Raw genomic sequence first — 19,419 nt, forward strand, 5'->3', positions numbered from 1 at the left:
CCAAACAAATGTATCATTCATATTTGTCTCCCCTTCATTGCTAGTGTGCTTCATTCTGCTTTACTCACATGTTGTTTTATCCTAGGAACAAGGGCCTGTTTATACCAGTGAAGATTAATAGAATAGAAAATTTGGTTACACTTTCTATGAAGCCCATATTTATAATGCATTGTAAAGTCATTATAATGCATTAGTAATGTCTCATAATACACAAATAACGTGTTATAACATATTATATATAATTGTAAGCACAATTATAATACATTAAGGTATAATTATGAGGTAAGTAGTATAGTGTGTAATGCACAGTAGCACCAGCAACATCCAATTTTATCTGCAGAAGTTATAATATATATATATATACACTCACATAAAGGATTATTAGGAACACCTGTTCAATTTCTCATTAATGCAATTATCTAATCAACCAATCACATGGCAGTTGCTTCAATGCATTTAGGGGTGTGGTCCTGGTCAAGACAATCTCCTGAACTCCAAACTGAATGTCAGAATGGGAAAGAAAGCTGATTTAAGCAATTTTGAGCGTGGCATGGTTGTTGGTGCCAGACGGGCCGGTCTGAGTATTTCACAATCTGCTCAGGGATTTTCATGCACAACCATTTCTAGGGTTTACAAAGAATGGTGTGAAAAGGGAAAAACATCCAGTATGCGGCAGTCCTTTGGGCGAAAATGCCTTGTTGATGCTAGAGGTCAGAGGAGAATGGGCCGACTGATTCAAGCTGATAGAAGAGCAACTTTGCCTGAAATAACCACTCATTACAACCAAGGTATGCAGCAAAGCATTTGTGAAGCCACAACACGCACAACCTTGAGGCGGATGGGCTACAACAACAGAAGACCCCACCGGGTACCACTCATCTCCACTACAAATAGGAAAAAGAGGCTACAATTTGCAAGAGCTCACCAAAATTGGACAGTTGAAGACTGGAAAAATGTTGCCTGGTCTGATGAGTCTCGATTTCTTTTGACAGTCAGAATTTGGTGTAAACAGAATGAGAACATAGATCCATCATGCCTTGTTACCACTGTGCAGGCTGCTGGTGGTGGTGGTGTAATGGTGTGGGGGATGTTTTCTTGGCACACGTTAGGCCCCTTAGTGCCAATTGGGCATCGTTTACCTGAGCATTGTTTCTGACCATGTCCATCCCTTTATGGCCACCATATACCCATCCTCTGATGGCTACTTCCAGCAGGATAATGCACCATGTCACAAAGCTCGAATCATTTCAAATTGGTTTCTTGAACATGACAATGAGTTCACTGTACTAAAATGGCCCCTACAGTCACCAGATCTCAACCCAATAGAGCATCTTTGGGATGTGGTGGAACGGGAGATTCGTGCCCTGGATGTGCATCCCACAAATCTCCATCAACTGCAAGATGCTATCCTATCAATATGGGCCAACATTTCTAAAGAATGCTTTGAGCACCTTGTTGAATCAATGCCACGTAGAATTAAGGCAGTTCTGAAGGCGAAAGCGGGTCAAACACAGTATTAGTATGGTGTTCCTAATAATCCTTTAGGTGAGTGTATATATATATATATATATATATATATATATATATATATATATATATATATATATATTATGCTTTAATTAAAGTTACAAAACCAATGTTTTCTTATTATGCATACATAAGATATTTTAAGTGGTTATAAGACATTACTCATGCTGGAAATGCATATACATTACATAAGCACAAAATACAAAATATCCCCCATTCAATTACAAATTTGAGATATTATGAAAAACACATTCATAAAGATACAAGGTTAAAATATATCAGAAACTCTCTCTGGAAAAAAAAAAATGTGTATGTTGATCACACATGTAACCAATCTTGGGTGTAAACACACCCAAGAATAATAATAAAATCAATAAATCAATAAATCAAACTGATTCTATTCTGGACTCTATTAAAAAAAAACTTAAACGTTTGTGAATCGTATTTGCAGACTTATTTTATAAATAACTTCCACTGTATAAGTTTGACTTGTATTGTATGTTACAATTTTATGATATGGCTGTTTATAAGATATTGCTTTTGTAACTTTACTTACTAAAGACCATTTTTAATATGATCCTGTCATAAAGCCTTTTGACTGTTTACACTATGCTGCTTTTGCACAATATCACTTACACAATTAACTTCATTAGCTTCTGCTGCATAAAACTGGATGTTGCTTGTATTATAATGCATTAGACTCTTAAATATAGCTATGAGTAGGGGGAAGTCTTATCATGTATTATAAATTTAGTTATAAATATTTATGTGAATTTATAACATATTATTAGGTGTATTATGAGAGTATTATTATAAATATAGGCTTCATAGAAAGTGTAACTGAAAATTTTAGACCCAGACTGCAGGAATAACTCCAAAGGTCAAGAAAACCAGGGTGCCTTGGATTATGAGATTATTTTAAAATCAACTAAAAGTCTGTTAGAAATGCCTATGCTTAAGGAAAAATCCCTTTAAGAGTTTCAGTGCTTTACTACAGTTGTAAATTTGCACAATTGGGGGTCGGTAATTCCTTGACAGAGCTATTCTTAAGCATTCCCTTTCAAGGAAGTTGCTTGGCTGGCACATGCACTGTAAAAGTATGCGACCCGAATGCTGGCATTTTTGTTCTATATCAAAGTCCATTTCATGCTAAAGAGCCCTGAAAGCAATGGGCACCTACTGTAGATCTACTGTAATATAATGAATTTTTATTAAAATGTTTCTTTATTTAATTCATTTATTTGTTGTGATTTATATGTTATGTACATAATTTCATTTTGTCAAAAAACATTACTTGCATTGAATGGCTGTCAGTGGAGGAAGATAAATAACTGCACCAACCAGCATTGACCACTTGGGTTTGCATAAGTGATACATGTAAAAAAATAAATAAACACATAAATTAACGTTCACCTTCATAAATCATTTAATTCTTTCTCATGGGACAGAAGTTGTTGACAGTTTGCATCTACTGGATTACATGCCATTAATTAACATTTCTATTTTTAAATATTGATGAATCAGATAAATTTCAGATTCAATTTCAGTTGCCAACAAATCACACATTCTTACTGCCCTAATGGAGAAGGATGATTTTAAAATCTGACGAGAGGGTCCTCGATCCCATTTTTCCATTTCAAAAGACATGAGTCACTGAATACATGCATTGGCCATGTTCTTTATGAGAAGCAGCTGTAGCAAAACCAAAGTGGACCACGGTGGGACTATTTTCGCCCACATACCATGCTCATGGTCAGTATGCCAGTGATTTGCTCCTCAGGACCATATGGGGTCATGCTTACATTACATGTAGATCAGGGTCTTGTGAAATCTATGGACATGAGGAAAACGTTTGTGATGACAATAAAGGATAAAGGCTCAGCTGTACATATCCTGACGTGCAATAAGGTTCTTCTGTTTCTGAAATAGATCAATCATAACATTTTAAATTCAGCAGACATTTTAATCTAAAGCAACTTATGTGTTCCATGTAATCAAATCCATGACCTTAGCATTGCTAGAGCCATGCTCTACCACAGTTGTGTCACAAGGTGCTGCGTGGACACTTTCCGGGGGCGAGTAGGCTACGATGGAAGGGAAAAAAAACTGGAAAAAAAAAAAAATTTATCACTAAACTACTGTCATAAAAAGTTATAGTTTTGTATATACATAACTCCTGAATAAAAATTTTAATGTGTTTGGACTAATTAAAAAAAAACAAGTTTTGAACAAATTTGATTGGTTTGTCGATAGTGAGCGCAAATGCCGGTGATAAGCATAAGCGGTTTCATTAAGCGAGTCATTTGAGTCGTTCATTCAAATGATTCGTTCAAACGGCTGATTCATCAAGAATGAGACAGATGTTTGTGAATGGGTCATTGAATCTTTGACTCAACCGATTCGTTCACAACACTGAATCATTCAAAACACGATTGAGTATTGCTGTGAGATGCGCTATGCTAAATAAATAACAATACATTGTTGTAACAGCATCAATATCTCCAAGTACATTGTCAGGATTCTCAAAAATGACTGCACTCAAAACGAAATACCGCAATCGTGCACACAATTGAGCCAACAACTGAGGATCTTTGCAAGGCAAAGCAGGCTCAGGTCTCACATTAACATCACCTACCAGCAAGCTTCTGTAAAAAATGCAGATGATGCCTACTATTAGGCCTAGTAATAATAACAATAATAAATCATAAATTAATATCAGAGGTCTGGTGCCAATTCCCAATTATAGCAATAGCCTAGTAATGATAATAGGCCTACTGATGATGATAAAAATAATAATAATAATGATAATAATAATAATAACAACAATAAAGCATGTAATCTCATATAATTATATAGCAATAGCCTAGTAATGATGATAGGCCTACTACTACTCATAATAATAATAATAATGCCTGCAAGCTCACATTAGAAGTTTGGTGCTACTGCTAATTATAATAATAATAATAATAATAATAACAACAACAATAAAGCATGGGGCGGGGCGGGGTGGGGGGCACTGGGGCCCCAACTGCAATGAACCAGCTTTGGGGGGGCCCAGCTTGCAAAAGGTTGAGAACCCCTGCTCTACCAGATGAGCTACAAGAATATTAAACATGTTTTATTCCATGTGTATTGAAGAGTTCATGAAAATTACAAAGTACCCACCATCAGAACTACGAAGCAAACCGGAGGTTGATTTGAGCTTTTCAGCAAATAACAAGCTAGTTTCCATGTGAAAATAATGCGTGGGAAATTTGCGGCAAGTTTGCGACAAGGGACTATGTTGGTGACTAGGTAATGGGGGGATTGTGGACAGGAGCCACAAGTTGGGTTAAAGGTAGCATACGCCAGGGCAGCTGCGAAATCTGCCCTGCCAAGGACACAGTGCTTCCAAAGCCTGCTCTGTGCTGTTAAATGGGTCATTGAACTGCTAAATGGAGTCATTATGATGGGTAACTAAAAGAATAGCACCCAAATCCATGAGCCTCTCCTCTCTTGGGTTCCGCTGCTTTTGGGGTTTCACAGGCTTTTGCTGTATGTCAGCTGTCTGAAGCCCTTTGACTATCACCTCTTTCACTGGAATACAAACAACCCTTACCAGCTAATTAAACCACACAACAATTCCCTGCTTGTTTAAAATGTGCAGTGCTTGAGATATCTATGGGAAACTAATTTGTTTTGCAAGTTCAACTATTGGAACTATTGTAGTTCTGAAATCTCTTTTCAGAGCAGCCTTGTAAGCTACAGTACCTGTGTGAATGCTAGCAGGCTCAATGTTACCATGAAAAGCTGATAATTCACTTACAAAAATCAAAAACTAATGCTAATATTTATTCTTTTTTTCTTTGTAAATGTTATCTCAACAAAATGATTGACAAGAAAGTGAACGTGTTAAATAACACTTAAGCAGGTTGCTAAGCACGTCAGCTGCTGAGGCTAAATCTTAAGATCCAATAAGTACGTTAAAACAATTTCTTACATTGAGCCAATACTATTGCACTGCTAGATATGTGCACTAAGAAGATTTGAGTCAATGAGTCACCTATTAAGGAAGTGCTAATTATAAGCACTGTGCAAATGCAGTTGTAATGCTAGTGCGGCAGGGCGGAGGGCGGGGCCGGGTTGTGATTCTACACACCCGGTCATCAAGCCTCCGAGAGGGATAAAGGCTGACTGCGGATGACGGTGCTGGAGAGAGAGATCATTTACGGACATGTCCGTCATGTGTGTGTATTTGTATTTTGTTTAATTTTATCATTAAAATATGATTTATATTGACAAGCTGGTTCTCGCCTCCTCCTTTCCATTTGAACTGTGTTACACTGGTGCCGAAACCCGGGAAGGAGGAGGGATACGCCATAGTAGAGTTCTCGCCACTACCGTCCATCTGCTGGGGGATGAGGAGCCCGGCCGCCTGGAAGCGCACCGCGAGGGGAGAAGGGGATCCTAACCAACCACTTGGAGCAGTCAGGGCCGCTGCCAGGGGCAGAGGAGTCCCCTACCAGCTGCTGAAACGCAGTGGGGTCTGAGACCGCCGACCGCAAGTGGGGAGAGGCTCGCTGCCGACCACCTGGAGCAGGAGAACCGCTGCCAGAGGCGGGGGAGACCCCTTCTGTTCCCCGAGAACACAGCGGGGCGTCCCGTCCGCCAGGGGCTTGAGGACTGCCTCCGATCCGCCCAGAGAGGCGCGGTTATCGTCCGTTAGAGGGTGGAGGAGTGGCCGAGGAACAAGCTACGGCGTATCGGAGAACTGGCGAGTAAGTGTTTTTTTTCACGTCTCTCTCCTCTCTCGCTCTCTCACTGCTGCTCCGTGTTGGACTTTTCCCTCGCTTTAAATTTTACAGTGTTTTTTGGGGGGTACTACACTGTTATAGGAAGTTTTATTATTTCTGTTTCCCTCCCCTTGTCCCTGCCCTCATCCAGGTAGACGGGGATGACCTGCCGGCAGACGGGGTGAAAAGCACGCCCCTCCATAGGGAAGGGGGGGGGGGGTGTACGTCATGCCGGGGGCTCCCCAGCCTGAGAGAACAAGGGAGAAATGTGGCAGGGCTGAGGGCAGGGCCGGGTCGTGATTCTACATACCCGGTCCCTTATCAGGCTAATCAAGCCTCCGAGAGGGATAAAGGCCGACTGCGGAGGATGGTGCGGAGAGAGAGATCATTTACGGACATGTCCGTCATATATGTCAAGTCAAGTCGAGTCAAGTCAAGTGGTTTTTATTGTCGTTTCAACCATATACAGTTAGTACAGTACACAGCAAAACGAGACAACGTTCCTCCAGGACCATGGTGCTGCATAAAAACAACAAAGGACCAACATAGGACCACATGAGACTACACAACGAAATAAAATACCTATATAAACTACCTATATATACCTATATAAAGTGCACGTGCAAACATGTGCAAAAAGTACAGGACAGTACAACAAATTACTGACAATGAACAGGACAATAGACAGTGCAGCGTGACCAGTACTCAGTAGTGCAAAAAGATGACAGTTTCTAAAAATGTAAACATAACATACTATGAGATAATGTTCTATGCACATAGCAGTTATTGAGGTAGCAGACAGTTATAAAGTGACAGTAATTAAAGTGCAACTCAGGACACGTGTGTGTCAAACCAGTCTCTGAGTATTGAGAAGCCTGATGGCTTGGGGAAGAAGCTGTTACACAGTCTGGCCGTGAGGGCCCGAATGCTTCGGTACCTCTTGCCAGACGGGAGGAGGGTAAAGAGTTTGTGTGAGGGGTGTGTGGGGTCGTCCACAATGCTGGTTGCTTTGCGGATACAGTGTTTTTTGTAAATGTCTTTGATGGAGGGAAGAGAGACCCCAATGATCTTCTCAGCTGTCCTCACTATCCTCTGCAGGGCTTTGCGGTCCGAAACGGTGCAAGTCCCAAACCAGGCAGTGATGCAGCTGCTCAGGATGCTCTCAATAGTCCCTCTATAGAATGTAGTGAGGATGGGGGTTGGGAGATGTGCTTTCCTCAGCCTTCGAAGAAAGTAGAGACGCTGATATGTGTGTTTGTCTTTTGTTTAAGTTTATCATTAAAATATTATTTATATTGACAAGCCATTTCTCGCCTCCTTTCCATTTGAACTGCATTACAGCTAGTTAACGCTGTGTTACTGGTCAAAATGGTCATAATAATGTTTCGATTTTTTTAAATTATTAAATCTTACTAGATCAGTGAATCCTAGAGCTGTTGTATCTTTTCAAACAGTGGCTTACATCTCTGACAAACTGTAACTTTGAGTTTGTTTTTCTAATACAAGAGGAAAGGTCAACTTCAGTGTATCTTCATTTTGTCATTATGTCATTTAGACTGACAGCAAAGTAAAAATTAATTTCTGCCTGCTATTCTGCACTAATCATTGGGTGAAGCCAGTGTTGTGCAGGAAAATGTAGTCTTAAATGACATGGTCATAGTTTCTGATCTTTCACCGAGCTTTAAAAGTTTAAAGATTATAAAAATTATGGTATTCTCAGCTAATCAATGGAAAAAAGTAGATGTTTTTATTATGCAGCAGGTGTAACATGACAGGAGGGGTGTACAGAGCCACCCATCTACAGTATAATTGCAGCATTTTGCCATATACTACATTTTTTCCGTGAGCTGGAGCATAGTGAATGAGGCTTAGCTGAACTGTCAGGCAAATCAGCTGACAATGTCTCACTCTTGTAGACTTAACCCCCCAATTTCTATAGCTAAATGTTATTCTGTCTGAATTTTTACATAGCTATAGCTGCAGAATATTCATTAGAACTCTCTGTAGATGTGCATGGAGCTCACAGAAAAAGACATACTGAATTAATGGAGTGTTAATAATCGTTAACTCATTGGTGTCATCTTATTTGCATAGCATATCATTGCATCTTTTGAGCATTGAATATTAATTTCTAAAGGCATGAAGTATTGCAAGATATAAATAGAGTAATCATCCATGGATAAACCACTCATCACGATGAGGCATTTTATCAGCATTAGAGCTGCTCTGTAATGTTAGATGAAATTTATTTTTTGAGGAAAATCATCTGCTTTATTATTATTATTAATACACATTTTTTGTCACATAGATAAGAAAGATTAGTGAATTCATCTCACTTTTGTGCATTTGTTTTGAAATTTATAATATATTTGGTTGCTCACAAATTATTACTCTTTCAACATTCCAATAAGCAAAGATATGGTAGTCCTGTATTTATTGTGTGTAAAATTTTTTATCTCTAAATAGTTTTCTCCTTTTTACTACAGGGAAAGTCCAACTACTGATGGTGGATCTCAGACATGCATGTGATCACTTGAGAGTTTAACCGGAACAGCCAGGGTAAGTCCTTTTTGGAATTGCTCCATGACCTGAATAGTGGCTTGGTGAAAGACCGCTCTAAAGCCCCAGTATCATTCTCTTTGACTGCATCTGCCCCTTTTAAAAATCAGCACTGTGGGCTAAGATGCCTCACATTCAGATATCACTCTGATATCTTTAGAAGCTGTCAGACCTTCCTAAACTGAATAGATGTAAACCCACAATCCAAGTGGAGTGATGTAATAATACGATAACAGAAGATTTTAGTTCAATAAATCATTTTAACAAACATTCAGTGGCAAAAGAGTGCAGGCAATAATAATTATTTCTTATTTTATTTTTATAAAAAGTGACTTCATCCTCTGGCTATTTGCACACCAATAGTTCAATAGTATAGCAGAACCAGACTTATCAACTTAGTGTATCATTATGTTATCTTTATGTATTATTTAGTGATTCAATTAAAGAGTAATTGATGTTGTTGACAATGAGGACTTTTAACATGCTGTCTCTTAGATTGGGTAATATTTTGACAGATCATCCTTTAAGTAAGTAAATGAATGACACATACCTGGGCATAATGTGAATTCAGGATGTTCCCAAAAATAACAGCCATACTGAACTGGTCAATGCTTTCAGTGCTGTATCTCTTAAGTTAAACAACTGAGGGTGTAGGCCTCCAAAGCCATAAAGAGGACGATGAAAGACAAAACTCTCAGATCTATTTTCATTCATGTTTTAATAATCTTTGTCAGTCACACTTTAATTATCATCACAGTGTGGATATATAGCTGACAGCCTCTGTCCTTTTCTAGAGATCCATGATGTGGACATCTACAAAAAACATTATGACAACTTAATCTGAGTAAGAACCAGCCAATCCTTTGATGTGTCCATATAAATCACATTAATTAGCAAATATGAAAGGGCTTTAATATTTGATCATAGTGAATGGCCCAGGCAGATTAATTTGCTTAGTTCTTATTGATATTCTTTTAGACACCATGCACAACCACCGTTTTGCCTCCAAGGAAATTCACTGACAGCAGCCTCCACGTGTGTTGACTGCTTTCCTGAATCTGTCCATTGAGTCTTGGTGCATTCATTCTAGTTCACATTGCAACTCACACTGTTAGTTTGGCAATGCCAAAGATATTAAATGCTGCTTTAGTTGGCTTGTCTTCACAGGGGAAAATAAGTGAACTAATACTATACTCTTAAGATGCAGCATTTAATTATTATTCAAGGTACAGTTGAATTAATGTGCTCATTCAGAAACTAAATGGAACATGCAAATGAATAAAAAACAATGTAAATGCTTTAAGGTGAAATGTTTGTTGAGCCAATGTTGCTGTGTCAGACTGGTCTGGATGCTCAAACAAACTGACAGTGCCATGGAGCCAAAGTTTTACACTTTTTGGGGGGAAATCAACCTACTGGGATATGCTGGGAAATTAGAACGTAGTTTAACTTCAACAAAAATGACACTTTACCTTTAAATGTGTAATGTGTAGTAATATAAGAAAGATACGAAGATGTAGATAACAACATTTTCACATATATACAGTGGTTCCAAAAAGTATTCCAACATTTAAGCTATCATTAAAAATACGTGAATATCATTGCATTAAATAACAAAATATCAAACTAAGCATTTGTGTAAAAGAAAAAAGTTTGTTAGGTTTTAAATGATAACACAATAGATTTTCTATTTTCAAGACAGACTGTTCAAAATGAAGACAGAAGTATTTTTTACACATTCTACTTGTAAAACATTAGTGAAACATGCTCATAGTTACTGTGATTAGTTACACCTGTAGTTACACTGCTAGGACACCTGTGTGAACTTCATGGGAAATTACTCATATATTAGAAAAAAATAATAAATAATTAAATGAAAAATAATAACATTTGAGACCATTCAGTTTAATTGCAAAACAAGTAATTGCAAAAATGGCTCAGAAATGTGAACTTTTTTCTTTGAAAATGTATTTTGTCTTTTGTTTTCAGTTGTAATTTGAGTTGATATTTTATCTATGCAATGATTTTTATATTTTAAAATGTGCCTTAAGTGTCTAAATATTTATTGAGCTCACTGTATATACTTAGCTGTACACACCAGTGTGCTTAGAGAAAGATTTTTTGGTAAAATGTAAAGAAATACTACATCAAAAGTTCAGAATCCCAGACTTGTTATGGATGTTATTCTGTCTTTTTACATATATGCTACTTGTAGAGATAGGCCAAGGTAAAATTCTGGCAAATCACATGATGAAGGAGAATTTTACTGATTTTAAACTCTGCTGTCGTCAGCTTTGCTATTGAAAGCGAGCGAGCCTTTGCAGATAACTCTAGAGCCCAAAAGACTAGAGTGTCTGATGGGAGAAAATCCTCAGAGATGCAGCATTGTTAAGTCATACAGCTTGGTCTGACTGTCAGTTTTACTTATCTTGCAAAGCATTTGAGATCTACTCTCTGGTTTCTGAGGAAGCTATTCGGCATGTTTAGTCTGTCTGAAATCCTGTTTATAGACCCCCAGGTTAATTTCAAATAGACATCTTATTGTCTGGCAATCAAAATTAATGATGGTCCATCCATCCATCCATCGTCAACCGCTTATCCTGTGTACAGGGTCGCGGGGGGCTGGAGCCTATCCCAGCTAACATTGGGCGAAAGGCGGGGGACACCCTGGACAGGTCGCCAGTCCATCACAGGGTTAATGATGGTTATTAATTTAATTATTTATTAATTCTGGCACTGTATTTGAACTATGAACAGAAACCAATGCAACAATATCTGTTGCTGGGACCTATTGGCTCATCTATCACCCTGAAAATGAGTATCACCATGTCACAGACAAGCCTGCATTATCATTATCACTACAACTTACAGCAACATGCTTTAAGCTACAATTTTAATCTTAAAATATCTGCTTGTTTTAGTGTAAAATGATGACATTGCATGAAGAAACTATTATTTTTCACTGTGTAGAGTGAAGAAAGTGTTTGTTTGGAGCACTTGCTGCTGCTGCCTTGCTGGACTCGAGTGACAACGTGCAGCTGTAAAGTTCCGATGTCGTAAATGTCCCATTCAACAGTCTCTCAATGATGATTGCATGTTACTACCCACATATGAAGTAGAATAACTGTGTAAAAATCTGTTAGAAACCCACAGTGTTGTAGTTCATGAAGAACACAAAACAGTCAGTAGGAACTGCATATTATCACTGGACATCTGGGTCAACAAACGCATTTGAAATCTGCAAGTACTGTTAGTACTGTACTGAGCACATGTGCTGAAAACCTTACCAGATATAATAACCATTGTATGTTATTTTATGTTATTACTTATTTTAACCATGAATCAGCAATTTCAGTTTTTGTGTAAATGTCCTCAAATATTTAAAATTAATTGATTAGTCAAATTACTATGACTTTTTAGAGACTTTTCATTCCGCACAGAGATTATTAAGCATAGTGCTACGCATAGCCACAGTGCACCATGTCTTATCCAATTTTCGTGAGAGCTCTAATTCTAAGCACAATAAACGATACAATCACTGTTAATACTAGACATGATGTGTGTGTCACTTGATCAGTATGATTAATAATACTTGCATTCTCTATAATTTAACAGAGCTGTACACATCCAAATACTGACGAGAACCACATTTCCCATGTGTATTAAAGGAGCATGTCACTGTCATAAAAATATGCCTGACATTCAACAAGAATGCAGTGAATGCACTAAGTCTACAGTCATTTCTATTCTTCTAATTCAATACATACAGCCCATTTAGATTACCAACATCTTATGAATGTGCTATGTTTGTTTATATTGCTGGTGTTTGACAGGGAATGGTGTATATATATTTGGATGCAGATGGTGCAATAGAAGAACCTCAGAATTAAATTACACTTGATTCAGCCCATTAACAATTTACCCGCATAATTTCGCCAAAACCACTTGCACCTAGACTAAGCATATGGTTGCACAAAAATAAAAAAACTTCAAGGCCATGCCCATTGTAATTGAGTGTATTAATTTAAGCATGGCATTGCGCTTAGCACAAGTGCTCTTAATATAGGGCTCTTTGAAATGTTTAGTTCCAACACTAAATTCTGATCAGATGAACCATGTATGAAGCTGTTTTGTATTATGCACCAAGTTGATACATTGTTTGGCAACAATAAACAGTCTACAGTTGGGCTAATGAACTATATTTTGTGCTGGAAGAATAATTTATTCTAATAATGACCATTAATAAATGCAACTAATTATCAAACATAGTGTCTTTATATTAATATTCCCCTTCTGTCACTCACTCAACATTGTGTCAATTGTAGAGACACAAGGGGTCTTCCTTGGGAGCTTCCCATACCTCTGAAATTGAAAAAGGCCAATGTGAAATTGGCAGACAGAATTTGCATGTCCCGCCCCCGTACATTACGTGTATAAAGGGAAGCGGGCATGCGTCTGACAATCAGATTTTTTCTTGGGAGCCGAGCGGTTGTGCAACAGCAAGCTGAGTTCACCACTGTTCCACTCACCTCTATTGGCAAGAAGCACTGATGTTGGATCTTACGACGCATTTCCAGGTGCCGTTCTCTCTCTCTGCATGACGTGCAGTCCACGCCCCTGGGTGCTTTGACAGCGCTTTCACTGCCTAAAAGAGTGTTTTCCCCTCCTAAAAGAGTTTGTTTCTCTAAAAGAGTTTGAGTTTTCACTCATAAAAGAGCAATACACAGCAGGCGCTGAATGTCCTTTTCAGGACGTGTCTTTTTAAAGACGTATTTCCGCCTCTGTTTAATTCCTGGATGCGGTCGATTTCTCTCCGCTTCTGTTGGTCAGCCTCGCGTGCCTAGGCTGCTATCACACACAGGCAGCGTTTTATGAATGGTTCATGTTCTCAGTGCGAGAACATAGCCATGACGACGTTGCTGTCGCGTCTTTCTATTCCTCACGAGGAGTTTGGACGTGTGGCTTTCGCTGCCCAACCCATCGTGCTGGTTGGCCAGGACCATCCGACTCGGCTACGTGATTTAGTTCGCCCGGCTCCCGCCTCGTTTTGCCGGTATTTGCTCCTCCTCTGTACGAGGTAAAAAAGCTAGCATTTTACGAGCAGAGATCACGACTCTGCTTCTCAAGGACGCAGATAGAGACCTTCCGCGTCTCCATCTTGCCTCGGTTCACGTTCGACGGCCAAGCGTATCAGTACAAGGTCCTCCCCTTCAGCCTGTCCCTGTCCCCTCACATCTTTACGAAGGTCGCAGAGTCAGCCCTTGCCCCGCTAAGGGAAGTGGGCATCTGCATACTGAACTATCTCGATGACTGGCTCATCCTGGCTCACTCTTATTTTTATAATTTTTTTTTAGCAACAAGCCACTACAGGTTTCACATTGTACCTAGAACCTATACTAAAATCCCTATAGCAAACAGCCTCTCATGATTATTCTTTAATAGACGTCTTCTCTGAAGCTTTCGGCCACTCATCTTTGTCCCCCCCCCGCCCGAGTAATTCATAATCTATTATATATTTTAATTAATAGTAATATTTTTTGTTCTTGTCTCTTGGGTCCTCGCCTCACCCTGCTCTCTTATATGAACCATAACTCTCCCTCGCTTCCTCTCAATAAGTAGAAACTCCAGATTGATTTTGAAACACATCATTCCGCTTTTATGCACAAAACACTGTTTTTGGTGTGGAACTACATGGAACAAAAAGAGTACATCAGTGTCTGTGGGTTGTGTGACTCTTTAAAACCCCCGAAGCTTAACATTGCCTCTGAATATGTATATATTTCTGCTGTGCCTCTAATGTTTTTCTTCTCAATGAATCAGCTGGTCGAATTTCCTAAATGTCATAATTTTTATTTCCAGCTGAGAGACATCCCATCCATAGCCATGGCCATTAGCTCTGCCGTACAATAATTTCATCTATATGGGGCATGAAAAAGAGGTACGACGTGCTACATCAGCTTAAAGCAATTGTTCATCTCTAATGACTTACATTTAGAAAACTAGCTGCAACACTAGCTGAAAGCAGAGAGGATTAATAAAAGCCAATTGCATCTTCAAAACCAGCGGCCGACGCAGTAGCTTTTCAGCCAGCACATATTTTCAACTTCCCATATGACAAGAGCCTATTAGAAAGAACTCTTCCCAAAGAACCCTTCTGATGGGAAGTGGCCGATAAACAAGATTGATAAGATAAACAATGCATGCATTATAAACAAACCCTGAATCTAAGTATGCCCTCTTCCCAACAATGGAGTGTGCTTGAATTCTCAGCACTCATAAAACAGTAGGCGAGATATACTATTTCACAATTTATAAATAAGTATTAATATTATTAATACTACATTTAAATACACGTATTACCCCATAATTTCAAAGGGAGCTGAGAAGAAATCATATTGATGCTGAATAAAAAAATTTAAATGGCAGAGAACAGTGAGTCGAGCTGCTCCCTTCAAGTGTAAAAGCTGTATACCAAGAAAGTTTTTCCTTGTAGATAAATTTTACTAATATGTATTCCATTGTATTCTATATTCCATTACATTAACAATTTAAAATCGTTGATACAGTTACATTCAAAATGTATTTTGATTACATAAGAGATTACTTTGCATTTTATTGTCATTTTTTTCATTTAATATTCAGTCTATTCAGTTGGAAAACATTTATCTATATAAATGATGCAATCCAAAGAGCGTTTAAACAGTGGTGAAACACTTCTTAAGATGCATTACATTCATATGAGCAGACAAAGTATGTTTGGAGCAGCAGAAATAGAAATAAACTTTGTGTAAATTGTCATTGAACACTCAGCTTTATAAAAAGCTAAAATGCTATTACTAGCCATTTTACATGCACCTGTTACAGGGCACAATCATGTTTTTTGGTCAAGAAAATCAATTTTATATCATCATTATTTCCTCTCTAGTAAGACCTTTGATAGTAGGGCAAAAATCCTATTCTTGAAGATACTTTTTGTATAAACTGTAACAATATCTATACAAAATAATTTGCTTTATCTTGTTTTAGAATCAATACTGTGTAAGATATTTAGGCATTTTTCAGATAATGTATTTTTAAATTGTAGATTTTGTCTAACTATACTAGCAGATTTTTTTCACTTGTTATTAACTTGTTTATAGTCAAAACTAGTAAAAAAAAATCTAGTAATCAAAGTATTTAGAATACGTTACTGATCTTGAGTAATCTAAAGGAATGCCTTACAAATTAAATTTTACAGCATGTTATCTGTAATCTGTAAAAGTCACCCTCCCAACCCTGTATATACAGTATATAAATTATTATTGAAAGGATTTGAAAGGATTGTGTTTCTCATTGCTTTACCTGTGTGGCTTTGATGGAAGTTTTCATTGTCATATATGGGAAACACAGCCAAGCAGAAGCTTCTACATTGAACTGTCCCTGTAAAAGATATTCAAGAGTGCTTTACTGTTGGATGTCTTCTGACTTGATTGTTAGACTTACAATATTTGAATGGATTACTGCAGTAGATTAGCTTTTAGAGGGTAAATTCACCCAAAATGAGAATTCGGTCATCATTCCATATCATTCTGCCTAACACATCCTTTTTTATACAACTGAAGACAAAAATTATAGATTTGGGTTTAGAACAACACTTTTTTTGGTTTTACAAGGGAAAGGACTTCCTAAAATGCCAGTTACTTAAAGTTGATCACAAAGCAAAGCTTTTATTTAACTATATTGCAGTGCATTCAGGAATTAATAACACACTTGGGAAGAATGGGAAGTCATTCATAGTAGAGCCCCAAGCTCTTATGTGGGCTCGTTCCCCAGCAACAGACATTTCCAAATAGTCCAAATGAACAGTGCACCGGAAGATGAGCTGGAGGCGTGACATAGCTGAGCAGACGGACTCTTGCACTGTGGTCAAGTCTAATGATATTTATAGATGATATACATATCAGCTCTGATGGTCTAGATGCACTGTGGCAGTTGTAAGAGTCAAGGGGTCAAGGTTTGCTGGCAGATGCCGTAACTAGACCAATAATGGGGTAAAAAGCATCTTTCTTCATTGACTGCCATTTAAATGTAGCCATACATTTCTTTACAAGCAACATAAATATCTCCAGAATTACAATATATTAGAGTAGATGATTTACCAGTTACGGATTTGTTTTGTAGGGCACTTAAAAGTGTGAAATGGTCTTATATTTTTTTTCTGATCAGTCATCTTTGACATCACAGCTTATTAAAGTTACCCAAGAAGGGCTTGGAACTATGCAAATTCTTATGGTGCCATCAGAAAATTATCATTGTCAGCATGACAGGACATCATTTTAGTGATTAGCCACAAGGCATTTGCGGTTCATGTGATTGGCTCCAAAAAAGCACATAAAGCAAAGTTGCCAGATTTAAAATTGTGTCCTTAAGTGAGAATGGTGTTCGAGCCATTCAAGCAACTACCATTGAGATGAATGGGAGGACAAAAGGATAGCTTTCTTCTGGTATTATTATGCTTTTGGGGGAGATTTTACATTTTTTGGCCCCATATGGATGGATGGATAAATAAAAATCCTGGCCCTGTGAGATGCTGATCATCTGTATGTAAACAAGTCAAATGCCTTCTTCCACGGCACTATTAATAATGAAAGTAATTAGAACTTGCTTGTTAATCAAGGCTCACTCGGGCCGAGAGAGGTAATGATGAAGAAAATAAATGTGAGTCAATGCTGAAAGGCAGCTGTCACATTTTCATTACAGTGAGTGTGACTTCTCTCACTGCTGATGCCGATGAGCACATGGAGCTCTTCCATAGACCATGAGCTCTCATCTGTGCCCACTTACTGAAGCCTGCATGGAATCCATTCCTACAGAATTCCACAAAGAGCTCTGCATATTACTGTACAATTCCGAAAACCATTATTTATAAACTTCTTCACATTCCCTGTCCCTTTAATTTTTGTTTAATAACAGTGTTTTTTTTCTATATTCAAATACTTTCTCCTAACACATCTTGCAATAATATGCGACAACTACAGTGTAAGTAAGACATTTGTAGGTTGATTTCCCATTAGAAGAATAAACACTGTGGCTCTGTGGCACTATCAAAACAATGACTAAAGTTCAGAATGGCATACTACCACTCTACTCTACTTTATTAACTATTTCTGCCTTATATTCAGTAGATAACTGTTTTTTGCTTCAGCATTCCAACCAGCCTAAAATGACATTTGTTCAACCTGTTTTCAATCATTTGACTTACTAATGGAAGATGGGGTAATGTTAGAAAACCTGTTTAATAACAGTTATTTATGCAATAAGTGTAGTAATCCTGTTGATCTACAAAATGTATTGTCTTTTAATGTGGCCACAGATGGTTTGGACAAAAACTCAGATTTACATGGAAGAGATTGCTGGTAGCTTTATTGTGCTGTGCTTTGTTAGGACATGGTGTAAAACAGGTTTGACCTTTAAATGCTCTTTGGCCTATTGACCAGTAGGGTGAAAGAATGAGATTCTGTATTAGGCGTGAATTTTTAACTATGTTGTATATCCACAACACGTTCTTTAAGGGACAGAGAATCATCTGCTCAGACTTCACTTTTGGACAGAAATTTAGGGACATGTATGGTGATATAAACTGTTGTCTTTGGACAATGGGCTGATTTAAAGCTCAAGGGAACACCTCGTCTTATGCTATAACCACAACAAAGGTTTAAACTCGAGGCCACTCACCTCTAAAGAATCTGACCATCTGTCATTGCTTTGTGTTGCAATTTAAAGCACAATGTTGTATGTCTGGTTGTTCCTGAAAACATTAATGAATTCACCTAATTGAATTAATTAACTGCTGATTTTAAAAGGCGTGTACTTGTTTACTTGTAGGTAGTATTGCTGGCTGGCCCCTGTATTCTGGGCCTTGAGTACAAACAGTAAGAGGCAAAGTAGACAGACTTAAGCCATTCACACCATAATCTCCTGTAATCCCCAAAAGGCCAGGTAACTTCTTTGGCACACATACTTAACAACTCATCCTGCAGTCTAAAACTGGGATAACATATTGAGAATAAGGTCACAACAGGGCCCAGAAGGACTTAAGATGTTAGAAGAAGACAACATAGGTGAAAAGGTGAAGAGTATTCATGCAGAAACCCTTAGAAGCATAATTGTTTTATAAATTAAACTAGCTCTCACCATCCACATCAAACTCATGTTACACTCTGAAGGAACGTGCTTCAACAAACTATCATTTATTAATATAGCATGCTTTTAATGTGCACTTGAAAGGGTCTGGTATAGCAGTACAGATTTTTAGCTGAAAGGACTGAATGGATAGTGTATGTTCTATGGATGTGGATTAGAGAATGGAATGCATTTTGGCAGCTTGGCCATGGAGTACTTTTTTCAGGCATGAGATGCAGTAGTAATGGCTGTATAATGGCCACAGTGATCTCAGATTTGAAATGAGAGGTGTGAGAAAAGCATGATTTGTGTGAAGTGTGGAAAGTGCCATCTAGTGGCATTAAATGCTGCTCTTTCATCTTGCTTGGCACCTCATCATAGCTTCTCTGGATACCTTGAA

At 38.0% G+C, this 19,419-nt stretch overlaps 1 long non-coding RNA gene across 1 annotated transcript in view; it reads left to right on the top strand.

Annotated features, from left to right (window-relative positions):
- The window catches only part of LOC127647944 (uncharacterized), a 116,666-nt gene that overhangs the window by 57,082 nt on the left and 40,165 nt on the right, over nt 1-19,419 (top strand). Inside the window, exon 3 of the long non-coding RNA XR_007971118.1 lies at nt 8,786-8,858. This is a non-coding gene — a long non-coding RNA (uncharacterized LOC127647944). The remainder of the gene's footprint in view (nt 1-8,785; nt 8,859-19,419) is intronic.

The sequence above is a fragment of the Xyrauchen texanus genome, chromosome 8 (assembly GCF_025860055.1).
Source record: "Xyrauchen texanus isolate HMW12.3.18 chromosome 8, RBS_HiC_50CHRs, whole genome shotgun sequence".
In the NCBI taxonomy this organism is placed as follows: domain Eukaryota; kingdom Metazoa; phylum Chordata; class Actinopteri; order Cypriniformes; family Catostomidae; genus Xyrauchen; species Xyrauchen texanus.